This window comes from Leucopleurus acutus (genome assembly GCF_964270905.1).
Source record: "Leucopleurus acutus genome assembly, chromosome: 17".
NCBI lineage: Eukaryota > Metazoa > Chordata > Mammalia > Artiodactyla > Delphinidae > Leucopleurus > Leucopleurus acutus.
In genome coordinates this window covers 76337906-76361032 of record NC_139159.1, presented here as the reverse complement: position 1 = coordinate 76361032, position 23127 = coordinate 76337906, and the positions used below count along the sequence as shown (strand labels likewise).

At 53.3% G+C, this 23127-nt stretch overlaps 1 protein-coding gene across 1 annotated transcript in view; it reads left to right on the top strand.

Moving 5' to 3' along the window:
• Window positions 1–5669: 5669 nt before the first annotated feature.
• The window catches only part of ST3GAL1 (ST3 beta-galactoside alpha-2,3-sialyltransferase 1), an 88206-nt gene continuing 70748 nt past the window's right edge, over window positions 5670–23127 (top strand). Inside the window, exon 1 of the mRNA XM_082858915.1 lies at window positions 5670–5906. The gene's annotated coding sequence lies outside the window, so the exon portion shown is untranslated. The remainder of the gene's footprint in view (window positions 5907–23127) is intronic.

The following is a 23127-nucleotide window of genomic DNA, read 5'->3' as shown; positions in this document are numbered from 1 at the left end:
GAGCAGGAAGGTCAAGTGTCCCTGGAATTGTGGGTTGAATAGTGTCCTCTAAAATTCATGTTCCCCTGGGAACCTCAGAATGTGATCTTATTTGGAAATAGGGTCTTTGCCCATGTAATTAATTAAATAAATTAAGATGTGGTTATACTGGATTAGGGTGGGCCCCCTAAATCCTGGTGTCCCTACAAGAGGAGAAGATACATACAGACACACAGACAGACACACACAGACTCATACAGACACACAGACACACACACATAGCCATATGAAGATAGACGCAAAGATCAAAGTGACGCGTCCGCAAGCCAAGGAAGGCCAAGGACCGCCAGAAGCCACCAGAAGCTGAGAGAGAGACAGGAGACAGATTCTCTCAGAGCTTCCAAAAGGAACCAAGCCTGCTGACACCCTGGTTTCAAAGTTCTGGCCTCCTGAACTGTGAGAAAATAAAGTTCTGCTGGTTTGGGCCACCTGGTTTGTTGCAGTGTGTACTGGCAGCCCTAGGAAATGAACACATCCAGGAAGCCTGGACCGCATGACAGGCGTGTTCAGGAGCCATGGTCCTTTATGGGTTGGGCAGGAGGCTGTGCTGATATAGTGAATGCTGCTAAGAAGCAGAGTTCCCTCGTACCAGGCCCTGTGTTAGAACTCTGGACCTTTGCATACCTCAGGGGTTGAAGAGTCCTGTGACGGATATTAGGGAAATCTTTACCAGCCCAGCAACAGGGAGATCTATGTTGATTTCAAGGACACAGAAACGTGTTCATTTAACCAGAGCTTCTGGGCTGAGTCATGTTTGCTATATAGGGTTCACAAAGAGGAAGAGTGGAAGGAAACAAGTGAGAAACATCCATTGGGACCATATCAAGGAAGACCTTAATTGTTAGGCTCGGAAGTTTGGATTTACTTCCCAAGGCAATGGGAGCCATTGAAGTTTTAAGGGTTGAAAGCTTGGAAGTGACTTGGGGGAATGACTTTCTTGAAGGGGGACTTCAGGAAAATCACTCTGGCTGTAGTGTTATATAGGTTATCAAGTGTCTGGCTACAAGTAACAGAACCATGACCTAAAGTGGCTTAAACAAAATAACTGTATTGACTCATACAAAAGAAAGACTAGAACGTAGGCTTCAGGTACAGTGTGATCTGGGCTCTGGATATACTTAGCTTCAATTTGGCTTCCGGCAGGGGCATAAGATATCGTCCAGAGAAACTGAAATAAAAATACTTCCTTGTTCATATCCAGCTGGAAATAAAGAGTAGCTTCCCAAGGCATACTTTTAAGAACTTCTTTCCTAGAAGACCCAAGTATATTTCTATCTTGTTGATCCAAACAGGGATTAAATCTACTTATTCCTGAGCCAATTTCTGGCAAAGAGATTAGGGGAGTCATGATTGGACAAGAGTAATGAGCTGCCTTAGCTGTTGGAGCTAATATATGTGAGCAGTGTAGTGTATGGCTCTGTTTACTACTGCTGACTCAAATGCCTAGAGATTTTCCAGGTTGGAAGGGGACTGAAGAATCATGGGTCCTACATTCCCTGTAATGCAAAATCTCCTGTAAAGGTCTCCATCCACGTATTTATTATTGACGTGGGTACATGCTGCCTGAGCAGCCTGTTCACAGTTGGATTGTTGACCTATAACAGAATGAGACCTGTCAGTCAGATTCCTCTCCTGGAAAAACTAAAACTTGGAGCGGATGAACAGTTGCCACGACGTAGAGGGGCTGGGGCTACAAGCATACAGAAAACTTTTAGGGTGACCCCAGGACTTAACAGGGAATGCCTATAGGCGAGGAGAGAGCAGAGAGACAAGGAAGGGAGAGAAAGAGAAAGACAGAGAGGGCCACAGAGACAGGCTGTCATTCTCCTTCTGGGTCCCCACTTTTAGTCAGTCTGTATATCCCTACATCACTTTTTTTTAATCTAAGGAAAGTTGGGCCAGGTTCTCACAGCCTCAAGAACCCAAAGTAAAACACTGCCCAGAACCAAACACCAAGTACCCAGCAGCTCTGAACTCATCTTTGACAAGCAAGGCAGCTCTTTCCTTTTCTGCACAATCACCCAGATGGCATCAGAACCCATTAGGATTGTTCCACTCTGATGAACCAAGAAAGGGGATGGGGAAAGGATGAAATCAATTTCTTTAACCATCATTACTAAGAGCTTTGCTGTTGCTCTGAAGACATTGTGGGGCTGGGTGGGGTGATGGTGAGCATTAAATCAACGTCAGGGCTCTCAGGGAACTCACTGTGCAGACACTCCAGTCATGACTGTTACCGGCTGGCCATGTTGGGAGACACAGTGCGGGTGAGAAGCAGGAATGTTCACAGACACACAATCCTGACACACAGGCCCAGATCCGGGCTCCTGGAAACTGGCGAGGGTATCAGAAGTGCTTTCATAACATGTCATAACTCTGGGAAAGAGGCCTTCTGTGCTACCTGGTAAGAAGTACATTGTAAAAATAAAGGAAGTGGGGCTAGAAAAAGCCTCCCAGGTTAACCCATCAGAGACTGGGAAAAGACGTGTCTGATGTACATCTTTTTATATGGATAAGCTGATGATTTATGCAAGTTTCACCAGAGTTGCTTAATAAGAAATTTCCATCTCACTGTACAGTCATCTAGGGGAACTGCCAAGAACGCAGGGGGGAAACCGAGAGCCGACTCTGATTCTGGGCTGCAAAGCAGAAGAGCTGGATGGTCTGGGGCTGCTCATTTGCCCCATCTGACCTCCCTCCTGCTAGGATATAATAGGATAGTCTTAATGACGGAAGCATTTTCTATTTTGCAAAGCGCTTTTCTGTACATTATACTATTTGATCCTTGCCACAAACAACATTTCTTTACTAATTCATCCAGGAAGTCTTTATTGAGCATCTAGCATGTAACTGGTATGAGATGGGCGCTGCAGTCAGTCGGGAGCAAAACCCGACGCATTCCCTCCCCACAGCAAGCTGAATCAGATCAGATCAGAAGGCAAACGCCGCCGATTATACAATCAGGAAAATCCACAGGGCGCCGGAGGCAGTTGTCCCCGTGAAGACAGCAAGAGGACCACGCTTACATTTGGATGCTTGGACCTGGTTGATGTTCCGAGCCAGGCCCCCAGGTGCTGAGTCTGAGAGGTCCATGTCCGAAGGTTCCCACGGCTGGAAGACGCTGCCGCTGCAGAGAACAGAAGTTGATGTTCCTGGGAACCCTCTCTGCTCCCCTCGTCCCAAACACTAAAGCATTTTGGGGAATGCCAAGTGCGGTGGACGCCCTGACTCACATCTCAGAAAGAGCAAAGCCCACACGATGCTTCCAGGCAGGCCAGAAGGTTCACCTCCACCCCCCTCTAGAACTGAAACAAAAACCAATACGTTCAGGCAAGAGGTCTCGGGTCACGAAATACCCAAAACTTTTCTCGCAGACTCCCGGAGGGCAGGAAACTTAGACAGGCAGCAGGGCCCGGGGGCAGCTTGGCAGGGTTCCTGCTCCTTGAAGAACTCTTGCAGATCCGCATGCTTTTTGTTTCGGCTTCCCCCCCACCCCACCCCACCTTGCCCTATTCTCTTTATTCCTCTTTTCCTTCCCCTTCTAGTAGGGAATTTTCTCACTCTCTCCTCTGCTCCTTTTAATCGTTATCTCTTCTGCTCTGAATATCTCTTTTTTTCCTTCAACTCCCAGAAGTCTTCTGCATACCACCACCCCATTCTCTAGGGCAGGCCTCCCCCAGCTGTGGGCAGGGAACCTGGTGCCGGAGAAATCCACCATTCACACAACACACTTTTATTGAGCATTTACTATATGCTAAGTAGAGGTTTTAATGTTGGACATACATGAATTCACTTAATCATCACAGCAACCTTGTGAGATGGACAGTATTAAGCCCATTTACACAAATGAAGAAACTGAGGCACAGAGTTAGTAGGCTTAGGGATTCTGAAACTAGCCTAATTTTGTTGCAGGCAGGGGGACCCCTCGCAGGACCCAAGAGTAGGCTCTTAGTCTAACACCCGGAAATGAACTGTCCGAGGAGACACACGTGCTGACGAAGCAAGAGACTTTATTGGGAAGGGGAACCCGGGTGGAGAGCAGGAGGGTGAGGGAACCCAGGAGGACGGCTCTGCTACATGGCTCGCAGTCTCAGGTTTTATGGTGATCGGGTTAGCTTCCGGATTGCCTCTGGCCAATCATTCTGATTCAGGGTCCTTTCTGGTGGCACGGGCATAGCTCAGCCAAGATGGATTCCAGCGAGGAGGATTCTGGGAGGTTGGTAGGCCATGTGGACTGGCATCTCCTTTAGACCTTTCCCGGATTCCGGTTGTTGGTGGCTTGTTAGTTCTGTGATCCTTACCAGGACCTCCTGTGATAGAATAACTCATGCAAACTGTTACTGTCTTTGCCTGGCCAGGGCTGGTGCTTTCAGTCAGTGTTTCCCCCAACGACTTCACACATCCAGGGAGTGGCAGGTTTGAACCAAGAAGTCGGGTCCAGCTGGTCCTGGTCTGAAGCACACACTACACATTCCTCTGATGAAGAGCTAAGGAGCTCTCTGACTCCACTGCAGAAGGCTGACCTCTCCGACTGGGGCAAGGGAAGCTGAAAGAATTAACTGACCCCGAGGCCAAGCTATGCCTTTTTCCTCTTAGCATTCCTCAGGAAAACTGTGAAAGAGGACAAACCCCAATAAGGGGATAAGAACTGTAAAACCAGATTTTTGGTAATGCCTCTTAAATCCTGTGTCCTGCACGTACGTAGCCTTAGGACTGGCATTCTGCCATTGAGCAAGACGCCTCCAGCGCGCACACTTCCCTGTAAAGAAGGAAGGGCAAAAACCGCGCAAACCTGACCCTGAAAGGGGGCCCGGTCCTCGAAGCCCCAGCCCCAGGAAACCTTTGGGGTTGGCTCCTGCCTGGGGTCCGGCTGCCCAGAGCTTGACCTGCTCTGGATCACGCTGCAGCCTCCGCATCTGGGAGGAAAAAAACAGCGGCGGGCAGGAGGGCCAGGGCGGGGGCCGGGCCTAGGTGGCGCCTCCGCGGCTCTTATCTGGGCCCCCGCCCGAGCCTCACCGGCTCCCTAGCCCCACTCCTCCCCTCCCTCTCCCTAAATCCCACCGCGAGTCCCGCGCCCTTAGAGGAAGGGGGTGGCTTTGCCCAGCCGCCAGCAGGGGGGATCGGCCCCTTCTCGCTACCATGCACCCGACTCGGGCTCTTCAGAGCCCGTCCTCTCTTAGGGCGCCGTCACCTCCTCCGCGGGGCTGATCTCCCGGCCCCCCCTGGCCTCTCTTCCCCAGCCTTCCCACCCTGAAGGCGGCGGCCCCGGCGCGAAGTGTCGCCGAGACGTCCCCGCAGAGCCCCTCTCGGGGCGGCGATCCGGTCCCCGCGCCCGAGCCGACAGCAGTCCACGTGGCTCGGAGCTCTATATTCGGCTCGCAGGCAGCCCAGAGCGTGTGGAAACCCGACCGCGTCCGGGTGGAGGGAGTGACGCGAGGAGAGCGCCGGGCGGCGAGGGGCGGGCGCTGGGCGGAGGAAGGGGAGGGCCGCGCGCAGGAGAGGCGCCCGCCCGGCTCCGGCGCGCGCCCCGGCTCCTGGCCGCGGCCGGCCCCTCCCCGGCCCGCCCGCCTCCCCCTTCCGTTACACCCGGGGGAAGGTGTTCCCGAGACCGCTCCCATCCTCACCCCGCCTCCCCGCTTCCCCGGCTCCAGCCTCCGCCGGCGGAGCTCCACTATGCCAGACAGTTTCGACACTTTGCAAAGACAAAGACCAGAGGAAGGAGAACGAAGAGGAAGAGGAGGAGAGAGAGGAGAAAGGGGCGATGTGAGCTGGGAACGGGGCGAGTGTTCGGGACACCCCCTTTTGATTCTCCTCCGAATCCCCTCATCCCCCGAAGCCCAGGAAACTTTCGCGTGTCTCCGGCCGCGGTGAGTGAGCGCGCGGAGCCGGGGGTGCGCGGGGGGCTGCATCCACCGGAGTTGGGGTCCGGCAGTTTCGCTTGTGTTCTCCGAGTGGAGGGGCGATTGTCCGCACCCGGGGACAGAAGTGGTGGGGAAGGATCCAGGAGGGTGTGACAGGAGGGTGGAAGTGGGTTGAAGACCTCAGGTGCCGGGAGGGAGGAAGGCAAATGTAGGAAGACCCCTTCCTTAGCAGCGGTGTCGCCGGGGTCTTTGGGAGAGGAAGGAGGTCGCAGAAGAGGGTCGGGCTCAGGGGTTTACAGCCGTTTCAAAAGCAGCTGTTGGGTGCTCAACGGGGAGCCTACACCGGGTCTGGGGCAGCGGTCCCCGGGGTGGCCCCAGTGACATTGCACTCGGCGCCGGGCTGGCATCTCCCCGGTGGGGGCCGCCGAAAGGCGGAGTGGCCAACGGGGTCGCCCTCCGGCGCTTTAGAGCGGAACCAGGGGTGCTGGGGCGCGCGGAGGCCGCCCAGTGATCCGGTCGGGCGGCCGAGGGATGGTATCCGGATGGTGCTTCCAAATCCGCTGCGAGCAGGCGCAGATCGAGGAGGTGGCCATCGCCCCCGGGAACACCGCAGTCCCGCATTGCTCCGGATACGGTGGAGAGGTTGGCACCCGGGACAGGACGGCTGGACGTGGCGTGGTGGACAGGGTGGGCGAAGGGGAGCGTAGCGGGGGTGGTGCCCGTGGCGACTTGAAACTCTGGGTCCGCCCCAGTCCCGGTAGGCGCCGCAGCTGCCGCGAAATAATCTGACAAAAGTTAGCAACTTGTCTGCGTCTCGGGTGTGTGACCCGCGCGGCGTAGGGGCCGCTCCTTGGGAGAGCGCAGGAGCGGTGAGCGGTGCCACCGGGGCATAGCGCCCTGATGGGGGTACAACCTGATTCGGAATCGGGACAGGGGCGCAATTTCTAGCTCCTCCTTTCACTAAGCGAGAGTGTGTTTGAACTTGACCTTGCGGGAGGAAGCGCGGCTGAACTTGACGTGGGGATTGAGGCTGCTCCCCAGCTGGGCGCCTTCGCTGTATCCCGAGGCCTGGTCTCCTGGGAAGGGTGTTGGGATTATCTGGGCTCTGGTCTTCCGCCGGAGACCTGAGTCTCTCCTCCCTCCTACGCGAGGGTCCCAAACCGCACCTTCACGCTCGGGGCTTGGTGGGGTCGCTGGGCGAGCGGACACGTGCCCGCTCAGAAGTCTGCGAGTGGTTGGGGGCTGGGCGGGTTCTGCGTGTCCCACAGAGGGAGACAGCCTTGACCCTGAGGGCAGTGAACTCCTCACTGCGTCGTCGCCGCATCAGGCATCCGCCGGGCTTTCACGTGCCCACGTCCGGGGACCTCTCGCCTCTTCCGGCTCATCCCCCTCCCAGGTCCCACGCCACGCGGATTTGTGCAGAGATGGTTCCCCAGGGAGACAGCGAGCACCCGCTCCCGCTCTGCGGCTGTGTGCCTGTGAGCGCGTGTGTGCGTGTGTGTGTGTGTGTGTGTGTGTGTGTGTGTGTGTGTGTTGAGGTGGCGGGGGGCGGTACTCGCCAGCGGGGAAAATGAGGTCGGCGGGGAACGAGGTTGTACAGCCGTCGCGCCTGGCACACAGTAAGTACGTATGAAGGCTGTCTGAAAAGGCCTCTTCGAGGGAAGGCGCTGGCAGAGGCCGGGACGTCCCTTGCCTCTTTCTCCCCACGTTTACTATTCATTTCGCATCTATCTACCCAGCCCAGCGCTTTTGGCTTCTAGACGTACCTTGCGCACCCACTACGTGCTGGGCTCAGAGATGCGCTCTTCTTAGACGCTGGGGCGAAGCCGCCAGGTTTTCTTTCCCGGGAGCTGCGGGAGAGCGTTCCCGACGTTCGGAAAAGGCAAGGTGCACTGCCCCCTGCCGACTACTCTAGAGATTGCATCTTGGTTCCGAGGCTGGAAGGGGCGCGGAGGCAGGGTGCCTTGGGTCGCGCCCTTCACCTCCGGTTCCTACCCCCAAACACCATGGCCCGGCCTTTTTCTGAAATCCTGCGGTTAGCTGAAAAGACCGACCCGAGAGTTCACCATAACATGCCCCGATCTGGGTGCGGAGTGGGGGTAAAACGGGGTCATTGCTCTTACCTTACCAATACGTTATGCAAGATAAACATTACGTGTAATTGAGTGTGTGTGTATAAGTAGATATACATACGTATGTTCACATACTACATATGTGTATGTATATATTCACATGCCTCGATTTCAAGTTTGGGGGAAAGGAATTTCATCATAAGAAAAATTTATTTTGCTGAATACGTGACCGAATAAGTAGGGGGTCCTTTCCCGACCTTTGAACTATCCCACAGGCGTGGGAATATGCTGCCCCTGTGTTGTGCTAGGCCTGCATTTGCTGTCCAGGTCTGCGCTGGGGCAAGGCCAGGGCCTGGGCCCCAGCAGAGTCTTACCTTCACTTCCCGCCGCTGGCGGGGGGGGAGGGGGGGTTAGCAGCCCCCTGGAGCACTGGGTTTAGAGAAAAAAAAAAACCAGGAAGTGTTGCCAGAAGTGATGGCGGAGGAATTTCTCTAAGGGCTGAAGATTACGCTCCTGCAAGCTCTATCAGCAGCCGGAAGCTGGCTCTTAAGCAGCCCCCTGCTGACCTTAGGACTGCTTCCACTTTGGCGGTACAGGCGGGGCACGCCCCGGCTGGGCTCACCAGCACCTGAAGTCCTGAAGTCGGGGACCTGCCTAGTACCGGTCGTCAGAGCCTTCTGGTGCCCCAGCTTTGGTGGGCTGGATCCACCGGTGGGCCGGATCCACCGGTGGGCCGAGTGGCGAGCGTTCCTCGGAGGTCCTGGGGCCTCGCGGGTGCGTGGGACTCTGCGCCAGGTGGGTGTCCCTCTCCTCTCTCCACCACCAGCCCTGGGAACCTCACCTGGAGACAAGCTGTCTGCAGCCCCGTAGGAAGGGGCCCCTTAATCGTCTGGTCAGTTAACTCTGTCTGAATCCGTTGTTGACTCAAAGGCATTATATTTGGACAGGGCTTTTGCCTTGCAGAATCGAAACCTTAATCCTCTCCTAGGTCCCCTCCCATACCACAAAAAGCAGCCAAGAAAGCAAAAAATAAAATCGACCAGTTATCTTGTCCATACACGGCTTCCCAGTGAGTTCTCCGTATGCATCTGAACACACACACCGCGGGCCGGAGGAAGAGCTGGCCTGGTCACAAAGAATTACTCTAGAATAAGGCTTCCATACACTTTGGTCAGTTATGGAACCCTGTGGAACCTCCAGCACTGCCAACCCCCTTGCAGAGCGGAGGATCTGGGCGCTCTCTTCTGCTCAGTTTGGTCCCAGGAACCCAGCCTTGGGCCCCAGCAAGACCCTGCGTTCTAGCCCCAGGGCCAGCACTCAATTATGTGACCACTTAAAACCCAGACTGTTTCAGGCTCTGGGTCTGTGTCACTCTGGGCAATGAGCGGTGTGGAGCTCTGCTGACATTACCTCGGGGGCATTAGGGCCTTTCTTTGCGAAAACAGTGCCCCCCTCCCATGTGCTTTTGCCTCCAGCTCCATCCTCAGAATGCTCCAGGCACCCCTGGCATCACAGACAACCTAGCCCACCCCATGCCAACTGTGTACCCCCTTTCACTCCTGGAGCCTTGAGAAGCCCACCCTCACTTGGCAAAGTTATTCTCCAGCGATTCGCAGCATTGGGTATGGAGACAAGGCCCAGAAGCTTCCGGCTCTGGGGTGACATCTGTAAGGACTCTCCAATGATGCATGTTGCAAATAGGGACCACAGGGACCTCTCCAGGACCTAGGTGGTTCCCACGGTAAGAGCTGAGATGTTCTTAGAAATCATTTTGTTCAACTAACTCTTTCATTTTATGCAAAAATACTGAGGCCCCGTGGAGAGGTCACGGGGACCTGCAGTGACAGAGCTGATCTAGACTGCTGGCTGGTCTCAAACTTTAAATAGATTAGCTGTCTGGGCTCCCCCTTCCCCAAGCCCACTCATTTCCATACACTTATGTCTGTTTTTCATTGTTGGAGACAAATAAATCCTTGGAGATGAAGCTAAATCCGGCCTCTGTACCCTGACACTGAATTAACTCTCGGAGGCAGAGTTTTGGGTGAAGTAGAAAAGAATAGCTTTATTGCTTTGCCGGGCAAAGGGGGCCACAGCGGGCTAATGCCCTCAGAACTGTGTCCCATCCTGGAGGGGGTAGTGAGAAGTTTTATGGTAATGGTTCAGAGAGGGCATGATCCGCTGGTGGCCATTCTTCTGACTGGTTGGTGGGGAGGTACGTGGGAGTCGGCATCATCAACCTTCTGGTTCCACCTGGTTGGATTGTTTCGGTTGAACCAACATTTATTGGGAACTTATTGTCTCCCAGGCACCATGCAAGGTGCTAGAACTATAGAGATGGAGGGACATGTGGTCAGTCCTTGTCCCCTCCATCCCCACCCCGCCAGAGGTCACGGTGTCGTGGGGAGGTGCATGGGGACATGAAGAGTTACTCTATAGTGGGGGTTTGCACTAGAGCAGAAATACGCACTGGCCGAGGCAGGGTTTCGACAGAGAAGAAAAGGGATTCCTCTACCTGGGGGACCCATGGAAAGATTCATTGAGGAGACAACCCACGGGTACCTTGGGGAATTCTTCCAGGCACAAGTCAGACTGCAGGAGAGCAAGAATGTTTTCTTGAATGCATAGAACTGGTATCGAGTCAAAGTGGCGTGTGCCCTGTGTGCGCAAGAAAAATAAAGTAAAATAACAATAACAAGAGGTCTTTTATGCATGGTTCAGCAGAGGGGAGGGAACTGGGGATTTTAGGGGTTCGGTGCTTTGGCCCCCGGTTCCCGTGCTGATCTCCGGTTTGCTTCTGTGGGATTCATCCTTGCTACTCAGCCAGAGTGCAGGTCCCTGGACCCTGCAGTCCTCCAAGGGCTCTGGGCTTCAGAGGGATGGTGTGTAAGAATGCCAGTGGCTGCTTTGGCTTAAAAAATACTTCGATGCTTTCTCTCTAATGCTCGGTTGGAGGAGCTGATTTGGGAGAGTGCAGTGAAATGGCACAGCGGCAGCGTGGGGGCGGAGAGCGCCCAGGTTTTCAGGATCACGCCGCCCAGGTCGAGCTGGGTGAGCTCGGGCAAGCCCTGCACCTCCGTTGGCCAAATCTGAGTTGCAGGTGGGCGATTATCCCCCCAGGAAGTGGGCCACTATGAGGATGAAGCAAGGTCATGCGTGAGAGGATATTGCCTGTGGGACTGGGCTCCCAGAGCCCCCTGGGACCCAGTTAATAACAGTCTGGTTCCAGAGGGTTCTAAGAGGAAGTGCTGCTGGCTGGAGATACTGCCTCGGGGCAGAGCGCGTGGGAATAGAAGAGGTGACTGGAGGTGGAACGTTTGGGGAAGCTCCTGGAAGAACACTTGAAACCCGAGGCTGGCTTTAATGTTCAGTGGTGGGTAAAAAAACCCACCCTGGAAGCAGCGAGGCAGATTGCCTAAGCGTTTAAAGTTTTCTTTTTCCCTTGGGCATGACCTGGAGAGTTCCCGGGAGCGGTGGCACCTGGGTTGGGGGAGAGGGATGCTCTGCGCCCGGAGCCTGTCCTGGCTCAGGTGGCCTGGCTGGTCAGCAGGCCGTGTGGCACGTGTCAAAGTTGAAGGCACCTGGAGTGGACTCTGTAGTGTCAACCCAGGGACAAGCGTTAGAGGGACGGCCCTGGTGTCAGGATATTTCCTCCCGTTAGGGGCACCGCTGGCCCAGGGTTCAGAAGTGCCCCACCCGAGTCCTGACCCTATTCTACTTGCTGCCGCCCATGACCTTGGGGACATCATTTGTCGATGGAAAAAAAGGCACAACCTAGAAGTCGAGGTTGATAATTATGGGTTTTTTTGGTGGACTTTCTGAGGAATTCAAGCCGGGGAGACAGCTTCTCAGATCGCTCTGAGGGACTGCCCCAAGTAGGTCAGGGAGGAACCAGGATGTAGAGGGGTTTTTGCCACAAAGACCAGGTAGTTCGAACATCAAAAGATTACCACTAATGAGAGAAAACCAGACATCTCAAGTGAATGAATTTGGCACTTTTCTGTGTATGGGAAGATGCATGTCTGGGCTCATTGAAATCATTCCTTTGATGTGCATCTCAGCTCTCTAGGGCAAGTATCCTGTCCTTTCCCCTCCTGAGTCCCCTCAGGATGTACCTTTAGGGGTGGCTGCAGGGTCTGAGGGTTTGTTGCCATCCTGAGCTCCCTCAGGGGTGACTGGAGTGTCTTGACGGCTGCAGCATCCTTTATTTGCTGATACGGCAGCAGCATTTTTCATCCACACACTTAAGCTCTGAATCTCCATTTCCTCAAGTAGTAGAGGGTGATATAAATCCCCCAAGACAGGATGAGGCCGATGAACAGGCCTTCTTGATTATAAAAGGAGTAACATCTACTTCTTATTAAATGTTCAGTGTGTGCCCAGTGCAGCGGCAAGTATTCTAAACTTCAGATCATTTTGTGTTCCGGTAGAAAGGATGTGCACTCACATTGAGTGGAGAGTTTTAGTAAAGAGTGTTTCACAGAGCTGGGAGCAGTATTTAGGGAAATCAGTAAGGGATGTAGCAGTACCTGGGCCCAGTGACCACGCGCCACCATTCCCTTCCCCCCCAGAGGAGGCAGAGGGAGGGATGGGGGAGAGGAACCAGGAGAGCACGGCAGTAGGAGCTGATCGAAGCTTGTGGAAGAGCCTCCCCCTTCCCCCTGGCGGGGAGGGGACAGGAGGATGCACTCTGCCACCCGGCTCTGCCCTGCCTGCCCCCACAATCCCTGTGTCACCAAGAGACGAGCCCTCCCAGCAGCCAGAGGCCACGGGCCTCCATGTTGGAGCTTCTCAAGGACATGACGGGATGAAGACGGGTCACCTCCGCACTCACAGCCGTTGGCATCTGACCCTGTTTGGACCTCCGTTCGTCTCTTCTGTGTGCTCCACTGGGATCAGGGCCCTCCCCATTTTGCAGACGTACCCAAGGTCACATGGTCTTGCCCACACCCGGATCTTCCGTGTGCCTGGAATTACCCTCATGGGAAGTAGGTGACTCGTGGGGAAGGAATAAGCCCACATTTCCAGCTGCCCTGAAGCCCCATCACACATCTTCCTCCGCTCACCCTTTGGAGCTCCCACCACCCACCCTTCCCACCTTGAACTGTACAGGTGAGGAAGTTGAAGGTCAGTCAGGTGAGCAGGTCCACATGGGCTTAAGATACGGCCTCTGGCCGTGGTGGGGCCGCCTCCCCACATCCCGGCCCCTCGGGGCCTTGCTGTCTCTGCCTCGCCCCCTTCTCCCTCCATCCACTTGGCCGAGTCTGAGAACAGGGGCAAAAAAATCCCATAAATGAAGTCTCAGCATCTCCATTAGATCCTAGAGTCAACTTAGGGAACCAAAACTTTATCATCATAACAACGCAATACAACACAGCACAACATAACACAACACAGCAGCACATAACAACCACAGCTGCCTTTTACAGTTCATGCAAAGTAAGTGTGGATGAACCTGACCGGAAACAGACTTGGCCGAGAACTAGCTTTTAGCATTATTAGGAAGCCAGAGAGGGCCGCCCCCAGGGGAGGCTTAGAGCATCAAGGTGGGGTTCTGCTGGTGAGACTCAGGTAGGCACATAACAGTGGAACCTCCAGAAGGGAGCTGTCAGCCAATAACTCAGACACTTTGCTAGATAATTTCCCTGCTATTTAATTATTTTGCCTGTCAATGATTTTCTTCCAGGGGACGGAGTCAGCTAGTACATGGAGTTAAAAGTCATAGAACAACTGCATGAATAGAGTTTAGGAGAAAGCAAAGAGGAGAGGAGAAAGCTGCAGGCCGTCTTGGAACAGGGAAGCTTGCCTGTACATTTTTGGGGGTAAAGTGATGAACTGTCAGCAAAGAGGTTACTGTGTGTGTTCTGTCCTTGAGAAGGATTTCAAAGACTACAGTTTCACTTGTTGGATTTTCTAGAAAACCCCGAGAGTTCAACCTTGGAGCCTAGCGATAGGTGGTCTCTGGGTTCCCCTGTGCTCAGGGCCTGCCATCAGCACTTCTGCCTCCACTGAGCTGAGATGTACACATTCCCTCCTCAGTTAGAGCTGATCATTTCTTGAATACTAGATCCCTAGTCTTTATAACAGCCCTGGAAATCACTGTTTTGTACTTTTCTCCTAACCCATTTTACTGATGTGGAAACAGGCTCACAGAAGTGAAGCCATTTGCCCAAGGTCACATAGCTAGAAAGTGGCAGAGCCAGAATTCATGATGGTTCCGTATCTGCCCGAAGCCCAAGATCTCAGGCAGCATATGCTGTGCGATTGCCAGGATCGTCCTGTGTCTCTAGATCAGGGGAACCAGGAAGGGGGGAAGCTGCCCCAGGAGGTGCAGCTATGAAACACATCATACCAGGTATCTGTTCCCAACCGTAGCCCAAGACATGCGCCATCCCACCCGACAGGCATGACAGATGGACCCAGGTTCTGTAACATCCTTTTTGGAAGGAGGTTCTAATTTTTCTCCACGTGCTATTTGCCGAGGCCTGGGGCTCCAGGCCTTTTCCCTGATTCACCCATTTGGGGCTGGTTGGATGGGTTTGTTTAGCCCTCGATAGTCCGGCTGGATTCTCAGATCTCCACGAGGATCCCTGCGTTGCTGATTGCAAGCACTCATCCTTTGACTTGTCCACATAAATTGAATTCAGAGAGCCCCACGGTGCCTGGGGATTGAGGAAGGACCGAGCAGGAAGGCTTGGTATAAAGTTTGTCATCAGGGGGTGGAAACCTACCCAGATCCCTAGACAGGTGTCTCTTGGCAATCTGCTTCAAGCAAAATGAACAGTAGACGTTGCTGTTGCGACACTGAAAACTTGCCTTTGAATAACATCTTCACAGTGGAGAGAAGTGTTTGTTGTTCCGGTTACTTGAAAATGCTGTTAATCCTACCACCTGGTGGAGAATTTGATGGATAAAAACTGTTGCTTGGGAAACATGTTAGTTGCCACCAACAAGAATGTTTTAGTGGGGGGTATTCCTGGGTGTTTCTGAAGCGTATCCTTAAATTTTAAACTTCAGTCTTTTGGCCAAAAGGAAATTAAAATGAAAAGGAGAGATTAGAAGGTAGCGTGGCTGTGTACCACACTTGAGGGAAATTTCAAATGAAAAACACACCTTTCAGAATGGTCTGAAGAATTGGTTCCAACATAAGAGCCGCTTCTGTTTTTCTGTCTGTAACCTATGGAAGGGAAGAGACTGAGGTAAGTGAAAATCATTTGTGAACTGCAGGATTATAGAAATGAAACTGATGTCTCTACAATACCAAACATCCAAACAAGGAGAAAAAAATGTACTGGCCCTGGGGACAGTTTGGAATATCAGAATACCCCTGCATCGTTGGGAATCTGCCCCTGGGATGGAGTAAACGGGTTTTCTCTTTTTCTCTGAACATAAGCTGTAACCGTTATAGGAGAGGTTGAAAGGAAGTTGTGTGTGTCAATTAAATGACAGCAAGTTACAAAGGTTGCACATTTAAAGAGCGTGAAATCAGAAGGAATTGTAAAATCCAAGCATTTGCAAAGATCCTTAGCAGCGCCCTTGTTCAGCCTTCCTCTTCCAGACTTCAGTTATTTATTGACCGAGTCATTCACTGATTCACTCAATAGAAGTACTGGCTCTGCCACTTCCTTGCTGTGTGACCTTCAGTGTGTTTCATAACCTGTCTGTGCCTCCATTGCCTCATCTATAAAATATGGATAATAATAGTACCTACATCTTGGTGGGTACTAAATACTTGGAAAGTGTTTAGAACAGGGCCCTGCAGCGTCCCTACTTTAAAGTGCCTGCTGAGTACATGCTATGATCATCATCTTTCGAGTTAGGAAATCCCTTGCTCAGCTTCCCACTGAAGTTTCCTCACTTCAACTCCACTATGTGGTTATCCCTCCTCTGCTTAAATGCTGCCAGTGATAGCCAGATCACTGCCCCACACAGTGGCCCTCTGACCTCTGGACACCTCTGTGGATTAGAAAGCTCTTCCTCATACAGAGCTTCCAACCATGGAGGACTTCCTGGAGGAGGTGGTAGGGTGGGGGTCTCCGGAGCTGTCTAAATTTAAGGCTGGGAAAGTTGGCTGGGCTTAAGAAGCTATGGTGTGGCCCCTGGACACTAATGGTAGACGAGGTCCACCTGAGACTTTGGACATGACATTTTAGCCATTCCCTGCCTTGTATTTCACTGCTAAGACAGCTCAGACGGAGGCCTGACCCGTGTGATTCCTCAGCCCATTAGCAGGTAGAGCCAGGGTGAGAAGCCAGCCCTTCGTTCAAGGCTGCCACGGCCGACTTTCACCGCTGGCTTTTCCGCCCGACTTGGGCAGCTCAGGGTTGTCCTAGAGCTTCTGGTGCCCATGTGCACGCCATAGCAGGGGACACGGCAGCAGGCACGGACCCGGGTGCCGGGACTCCTAGATGACCCCACTGGGCGGGCCCCCTCCTCTAGGGACCCCCATCGTGTCTACACCTCAGCCTCCCAGACCACCCCCTGACCCCCAGTCTCCCTGACCTCCCTCTCAGCAAGTCAGGGTTGGCTTTTGTGAATTCTGCTATCTCTCTGCCCTTGTATCCTTCCTGAGTTTCTGCCCAGGAAATGCTGGACATTCTGGACTCGTTTAACCTTCTAAACAGGGCTTTTCGGTCCTTCTTGTTAACAGTATTTCGACAGTTGAGGACACTGAGGCTCATGGAAGTGGCCCCCCGGGTGGGGACCGGCCCCCTCCAGCCACCACCCCTGCCCTGCCAGCGTCTGACCTCACGCCACCCACGTTCCTCCCACCCTCCCTTCGCATTGTTCTGAGAATCAGATAAGAGGCTCCTTCACTAGACCCTACTTCGGGGGCTATAAATAGGACACTTAATGGTGGCACTCGGGTCACATCCACCAGGGACAGAATCTGTGTGATGCCAGCATGTCCTCCAGCCCAGGGTTTTCACGGTCAGCACAGGATTCTTCCCTCCCTCCCTGCCTTCCTTCCTTCCCTCCCTCTCACTCTCCCTTCTTTCTTTTTCTTCCTTCCTTCTTTCCCCTCAGCCACAAAATCTTGTCCCAAAGTACATAGTTAAGCCTCCTTAATTAGGCCGTGGTTGCCTAGAAGACAAGCACATGCGTATTTCACGATTCTTCGCAGTTCTGGCAGACACGGAACAGTGCCCATCAGGAGGCCCCCGGGGAGGCTGCCCAGCCTGTCAGCATCTCCTTCCTCTGAAGGCAAAGTCAGTGTAGCCCACAGGAAGGCCACGAGGGCACCGCTCACCCGGAGGCCAAGGGGGCAGAGGAGTCAGCAAGGACCAGGGGGAGGTCAGGGCCACTGTTTGTTAGGTCTGGGGCAAGTGCCTTCTGTGTCCAAGCCACGTCAGTTTCCCCACTAGTGCTCTGGGGACACCGCCACCCATCTTTCCGGCTGAGAGCTGAGATAACTCAAGCAGGAGAGGGTTGGGGGAAAAAGCCCCAGAGAACAGATGGTCTTCAAGCTGGAAGATGGGTGGGAGCTGCTGACAGTAGCAGTGAGGGCGGGAGAGCCATTGGACGGGGGACCCTGGGGAGCAGCCCACAGATGGAGTCGGGGCACCTCCCCAGTTGTGTGGTTGATGGAAGGAGGAAGAGAGGAAAACAAGGTGCCCGCCTGGGGTGTCCTAACCGTCCTGCCTTCCTCCAGTCTTGAGGAGCGATCAAGGTGTCTCTTCCTGCATGCAGAAGGAGATTTAGCCAGACGAGGCACACAGGGATGCTAGAACGTTCTTGAAATTCGTATCTGTCTAAGTGACGCTGAGGAGTCCCCCTGACCCGCTGTCAGTTCCACCGCCACCACATTTATTTAACCGTGGATCGGGTCCTGTTCCAGACCCTTTCCTTGCCGTTACTACTCACAAAATCCCACTGGCGGGCTTCCCTGGTGGCGCAGTGGTTGAGAATCTGCCTGCCAGTGCAGGGGACACGGGTTCGAGCTCTGGTCTGGGAGGATCCCACATGCCGCGGAGCGGCTGGGCCCGTGCGCCACAACTACTGAGCCTGCGCGTCTGGAGCCTGTGCTCCGCAACAAGAGAGGCCGCGATAGTGAGAGGCCCGCGCACCGCGATGAAGCGCGGTCCCCACTCGCCACAACTAGAGAAAGCCCTCGCACAGAAACGAAGACCCAACACAGCAAAAATAAATTAATTAATTAAAAACAAAAGTACCAATGCCACCGTGGATGTGAGGATTAAATTAGTCAATGCTTTAAAAAAAAAAAATCCCACTGGCCCAGGTTCAGAGGAGGAAGCAAGATTCTGAAAACCTCATTAACTGGTACAGAGTGATACAGCTAGTGAACAGGGCAAGCTTGCAGAGAGTGCCTGTCTGCGGGGTGACATTTGATCAGATGGCCGTGGGAGACAGTCCTGTCCCAGAACAAAAAAAAAGAGCAAAAGGTAGGGGAGCGTTTGTCCCCACAGACCTGGACCTGGGATCTCTGGCCCATCAGCAGCAAGAAAGGCAAAATACGTGTGTGGATGGCTACCTCCTTTACACCCAGGGAGCTGTGCTTACGGTCTGCATCACTGATGGAATCACGTAACATACAACAGGGTGTGCAGAGATGCGTGTGGTGGAAATGTGCATCTGTGTGCGATGGCTGGTGTGTGTGTGTGTTTCTGTAGGGGGTGGCATGTGACCGCTGTCCAATGCTTGCAGAGACCTTGATCAGGTTGAGGGTGTGATTACGGAACTGGGGAGAAGGCATTTCCTCTCTTGCAGTGGGGTTTTCCCCGGGCGAGGGACTTACACACAGAGGCGTTAACGTGAACATGTTTGTACCCCCAGCACCAAGCAGAGTGTATGCAGAATGTGTGGTGGGTAAATGCTAGTGTCATTTGTGCGTCAACAAATATCTCTGAGATCTGTTATGTGCCAGGCACTGTTCTAGGCAGACAAAGACCCAGGGAGTTCACATCCTAGCAAACAGCGGGGAAGGGAAGGGATTGGCCGTGAGCAGGAAAAAATAGCAGGATGGGGGGGCCAGCAGGGGGACCCCGGGGGAGATCACAGTGTAGGTGTGGTGGTCCAGGAAGGTCACTCTGAGGAGTTGTTTATGGAACCACGTCCCACTGCTGATAGGAGAGAACAGACGGTGAGGGTGGGGAGAGCAGGGGCTGCCGATCACAGGACAGGCAGAGGACTCACTTACTCTCCTCCAGGGGCTGTGGCCTGCCCCCTGCAGAGCCAGGCCTGTCTTCTCCAGTGCATCCTTCCCAGCCTGAAGAGTCACATGCGTGGGCTCTCTCCCTCAGAACTCAAGCATTTCCTCCCCCCAAATAAATGTTATCAGCTGGACCACAGACAGACCGCAGGCCAAGGCATTCTGCGTAGATAAGAGCACAGCCTGGCAGTCTTTAGATATGCAAATGGACAGCAGCGGAAAGCCTGGTGGAATTTCTGTTGCTGATAACCTTTAAGAAAAGAGCACTAGTTACAGGAGGGTTGTTTTCCTGAAAGAGAGGAGCCATCTTTGAATATCTGAGAGGCTGTCAGGTGAAAAAGGATTAACCCGTTCTGGGCGATTCTGAGGAGGGAATCCAAGTGGAATGAGTGAAATTAACAGATTTCAGTGCACCGAGTGTTTTCCTTCTCATCCCCTCATTCATTCATTCAGCAAACACACCTAGGTGCCCGGCACTGTGCCGACACTGGAGGTGTGACAGAATAAGGTAAGGGCTATGTCTTCAAGATGTTAATAATTTAATGGGAGAAACAGACGGATTAACAAATCAGTGGTATGTCGAGATGCAGTTCCGAGTTCTGTGACGCCTGAAGCTAATACAATTTGGGAGTTCTCTTTAAGAAGAAGAATACAACTTTAGGAATTTAAAATGCAAGCCCTAGATTAATGGGGAGCCACTGGGGGCCCCTGGTGCTTACCCTTCCTTGGCCTGGCCCGGGCCTCCTCTGGGAGAGGTGAGAGGGCGCGAGGGTTTGTTTCCTGCGAGGCTGGGTGAACCCTTGGCAGAAAGGCTGGCAGTGGGAATTCTGGAGTTCTGGTGGTAGGGCAGCCTCACCTTCTGGGTCCCCCGAACCCTTGTTCTTGGGCTAAAGACACTTTTTCTCTTAGCGCTGCTGCGATTTTCAAAGGTGTTTTCCTTAAAGTTCTGCAGGCTGACCTTGTGATCCCACTTCCGGGACAGTGTTCTGTGGAATCGCCTGGCCTTCAGGAGCATAAGTGCTGGTGGAGTGGCTGTGAGCACTTTACACAGGGCTCACCGGGGCTCATATACTCTCCTGACAGCCCCCAATATTGACACCTTTAACCCTACAGCCACTCTGCATGCCAGCTGCTGACATTCTCCCTGTTTTACTGATGATGGAACCAAGGCACAGAGTGGTTAGGTACCTCACTCACAGATGCACAGCTAATAAGTGGAGGAGCCAGGCTTTCAAGCTACCTAGCCTGCCTCCAGGGCTCCGTGCCCTTGCTGCATTGCCTCTCCAGGGTCCTCGCTGTTTAACTCTTTTCTAGCAACATTCTGGAAACATCCGGAGGGGCCAGCATGGGAGAGTGGCTATAGTACACCCGTAGAATGGGCTAATAAGTGTTTGATCCGTACAAAGAGTTCTTACCAGCATGCTGAAATGCTTTGATTAGGTGTGAAGGTGGGATACATAAGAAATAACACTGTCAACAGTGTTAGCAGTGCTTGAACGCCCTCTCAGCCTTTGTACCCTGACCTGGACGGCGGTTATAATGGCTCATTTCGTTCACGCATCCATTCAATAGGTTTTAACTGAGAGCCTGTCATGCACCTGGTACTGGGAATATGGTGGTGACAAACTCAAGCATGGCTTCTGCTCTCCTGTTGGTTACTTTTGGTCCAGCTTCTGATTGCACAGTCTGTCTGTGCTTTCTCCCTCTTTGTTGCCCTACGCGTACCTTCCCGAGGCCCTGATTGGCCCCCGGCCCCAGATCCAGCCCCGTCCAACACCTGTTGCCTTATTTGTAAGATGAACCAGGGACCCACAGACCTCCTGGACTTCAGAGTGGCTCTTCACAGCTGTCAGCAGGCATCCCTCACATCATTACCATCTTCTAGAAAAGGTCAGGCTCCTGACAGCTGCAGGGAGTGCCCTCCTCCCTGGATGTTCAAAGATCCAGCCCCGGTGGACAGCCGGGCTGGAAGGGAGGAAGCCAGGGCCCTAGAGTCCAAAGAAGAAGCTTCAGGACAGCTCTGCGATTGCCAGCTGTGCGTCCTTAACCTGCTGACCTTTGTTCTCTTGATAAATGGGGCCATTCCACCCACCAGGGGAGATGGACCCCACGGGGACATGCAAGCTGTAGCAAGTTCAAGGCCCTGGAGTGGGATCCCCCTGGCAGGCACCGGCGTCTGTCCCTCTCCAGATCTCGGGCAGGCATTTTGCTACTCTGTGGCTCAGATTCCTGGTCTGTAAGAAAGGAGACAATCACAGTACCCCACCTACGAGGGGTTGTGAGAATTAAATGAGACGATGATTCTAAGAGCTGGGCACGGTGCCTGGCCCATAGCCAATGCTGGATAAGTTACAGCCGTGTTATTATTATTATTACATTAGAGCTGAGCCGCACTGGTGGGACGTGGGTGAGCTGTGAGGGTAGGAGGGAAAGGTGTCCAGCTACAGCAAAGACATCTCTTCCGTGAAAGGATGGACATCCCAGGGGTAGCTGCTGCGAACAGGCCTGGAGGCCTTGACAACACTAGGGTCACAGGAAGAGGGCATCCACCCAATGCATGGAAGTTTACTGCGTCCTTTTAGGAGCCAAACCCATAGACTGAGTCATCCTCAAAAGATTAATTTCTGTTCTAATCAGGCCCAGCTGATAAGCATTTGGGCATTTACAATAGCCTTTGTTCCTGAAGGGTATCCAGTTGTGCCCTTCCAGCCTGCAGTGACCATTTCCCTTATGGCCTCGGGACCTAGTCCAAATTCCATAGCAGGACGGACAAGGCCGCTACCACCGGAGACCCCGCCCACGTCCCTGGCCTTCTCACTGCTTTCTGGTTCTCGTGGTTCTTATGATTGCAAGATGCACCTCGGCAAAGACCATCAGGGAACTTCGAAAGAAACCCACGGTTTATTGGCCCGGGCCACACAGGGAGGTGGAGGTGTGCACAGACCTGGGGTTCTGCCTTTACTGTGGCTAAGGTTGGGGGCCTGGTGTTTTGCAGGGTCACGCTTTACTGGCAGATTTAAAACAGAAGAGCGAGAATTAAAGCGTGGGAAGGGAGAAGCAAGGCCACTCAAAAGGTCAGTTATCTAGGCTACCCAGGGCTTTCTAGAAAGAGGAACTTCACGGGTAGGGCCACCTGGCCATTTATTTAGTTGTGTAGCTGTGGCAGTATGTTTATTCGAGATGGGTGCCTTTCAAATATTAGATGCCTTGGCAATTAAAAGCTTAATGTCAGGCACTTACATTACAATCAAAAAAGCTAACTGCCAGGCATTTACACTACAGATGCATAGGTGTGGCTATAGATACGGACTTAGATACAGACGCATCCTATGTTCTCATCACCCTAAGTAACATTCGCGCTTAATGAAGTAACTTTCCTGTCTCCAGGACTTGGACTATGCGGTCTGCCTCTGCTCTGCTCCTCCACCAAGAACACCCTTCTTTTACTTTCCTGCTTCAATCTTCTCTCCTTCAAAACTCAATCCCAGCATTGTCTCTTCCAGGAGTCCTTCCCCGCTCTGCCCTCTACGTGCCCCAAAACACCGTGTGTGTGTGTGTGTGTGTGTGTGTGTGTGTGAGTGTGTGAGTGTGTGAGTGTGTGGCTGGCTTTCATCCCACTGACCCCACTGCTTGTGGTGCATGGCCTGTGTGCGTGTCTGTTTTCCCTGTTGGCCGGGGAGCTCCATGGGGAACAGGAATGTGTGATTCATCCTTCGTGGGGACTTACTGAGAAGCCACCTGGGCCGGGTGCATCTCTGCATCTTGAGGGCCAAGAATGGGCATTTGAAAGTGGGCATGGTTTGTCCACTTGTCTCAGCCACAGAGAGCCAGCCCCGGCTGTTGGTTTGGTCAACATGATGTCCAGCGAGCTGACCTCTCTGCTGAGCTGGACACAGGCCTGCGCCTCCTTGGGGATCATTTCTCTCTCCTTGGGCCCCCCTCGGACCTCACTCAGCCTGCCATACTTCCTCTGCCTCCAGCTTTTGGA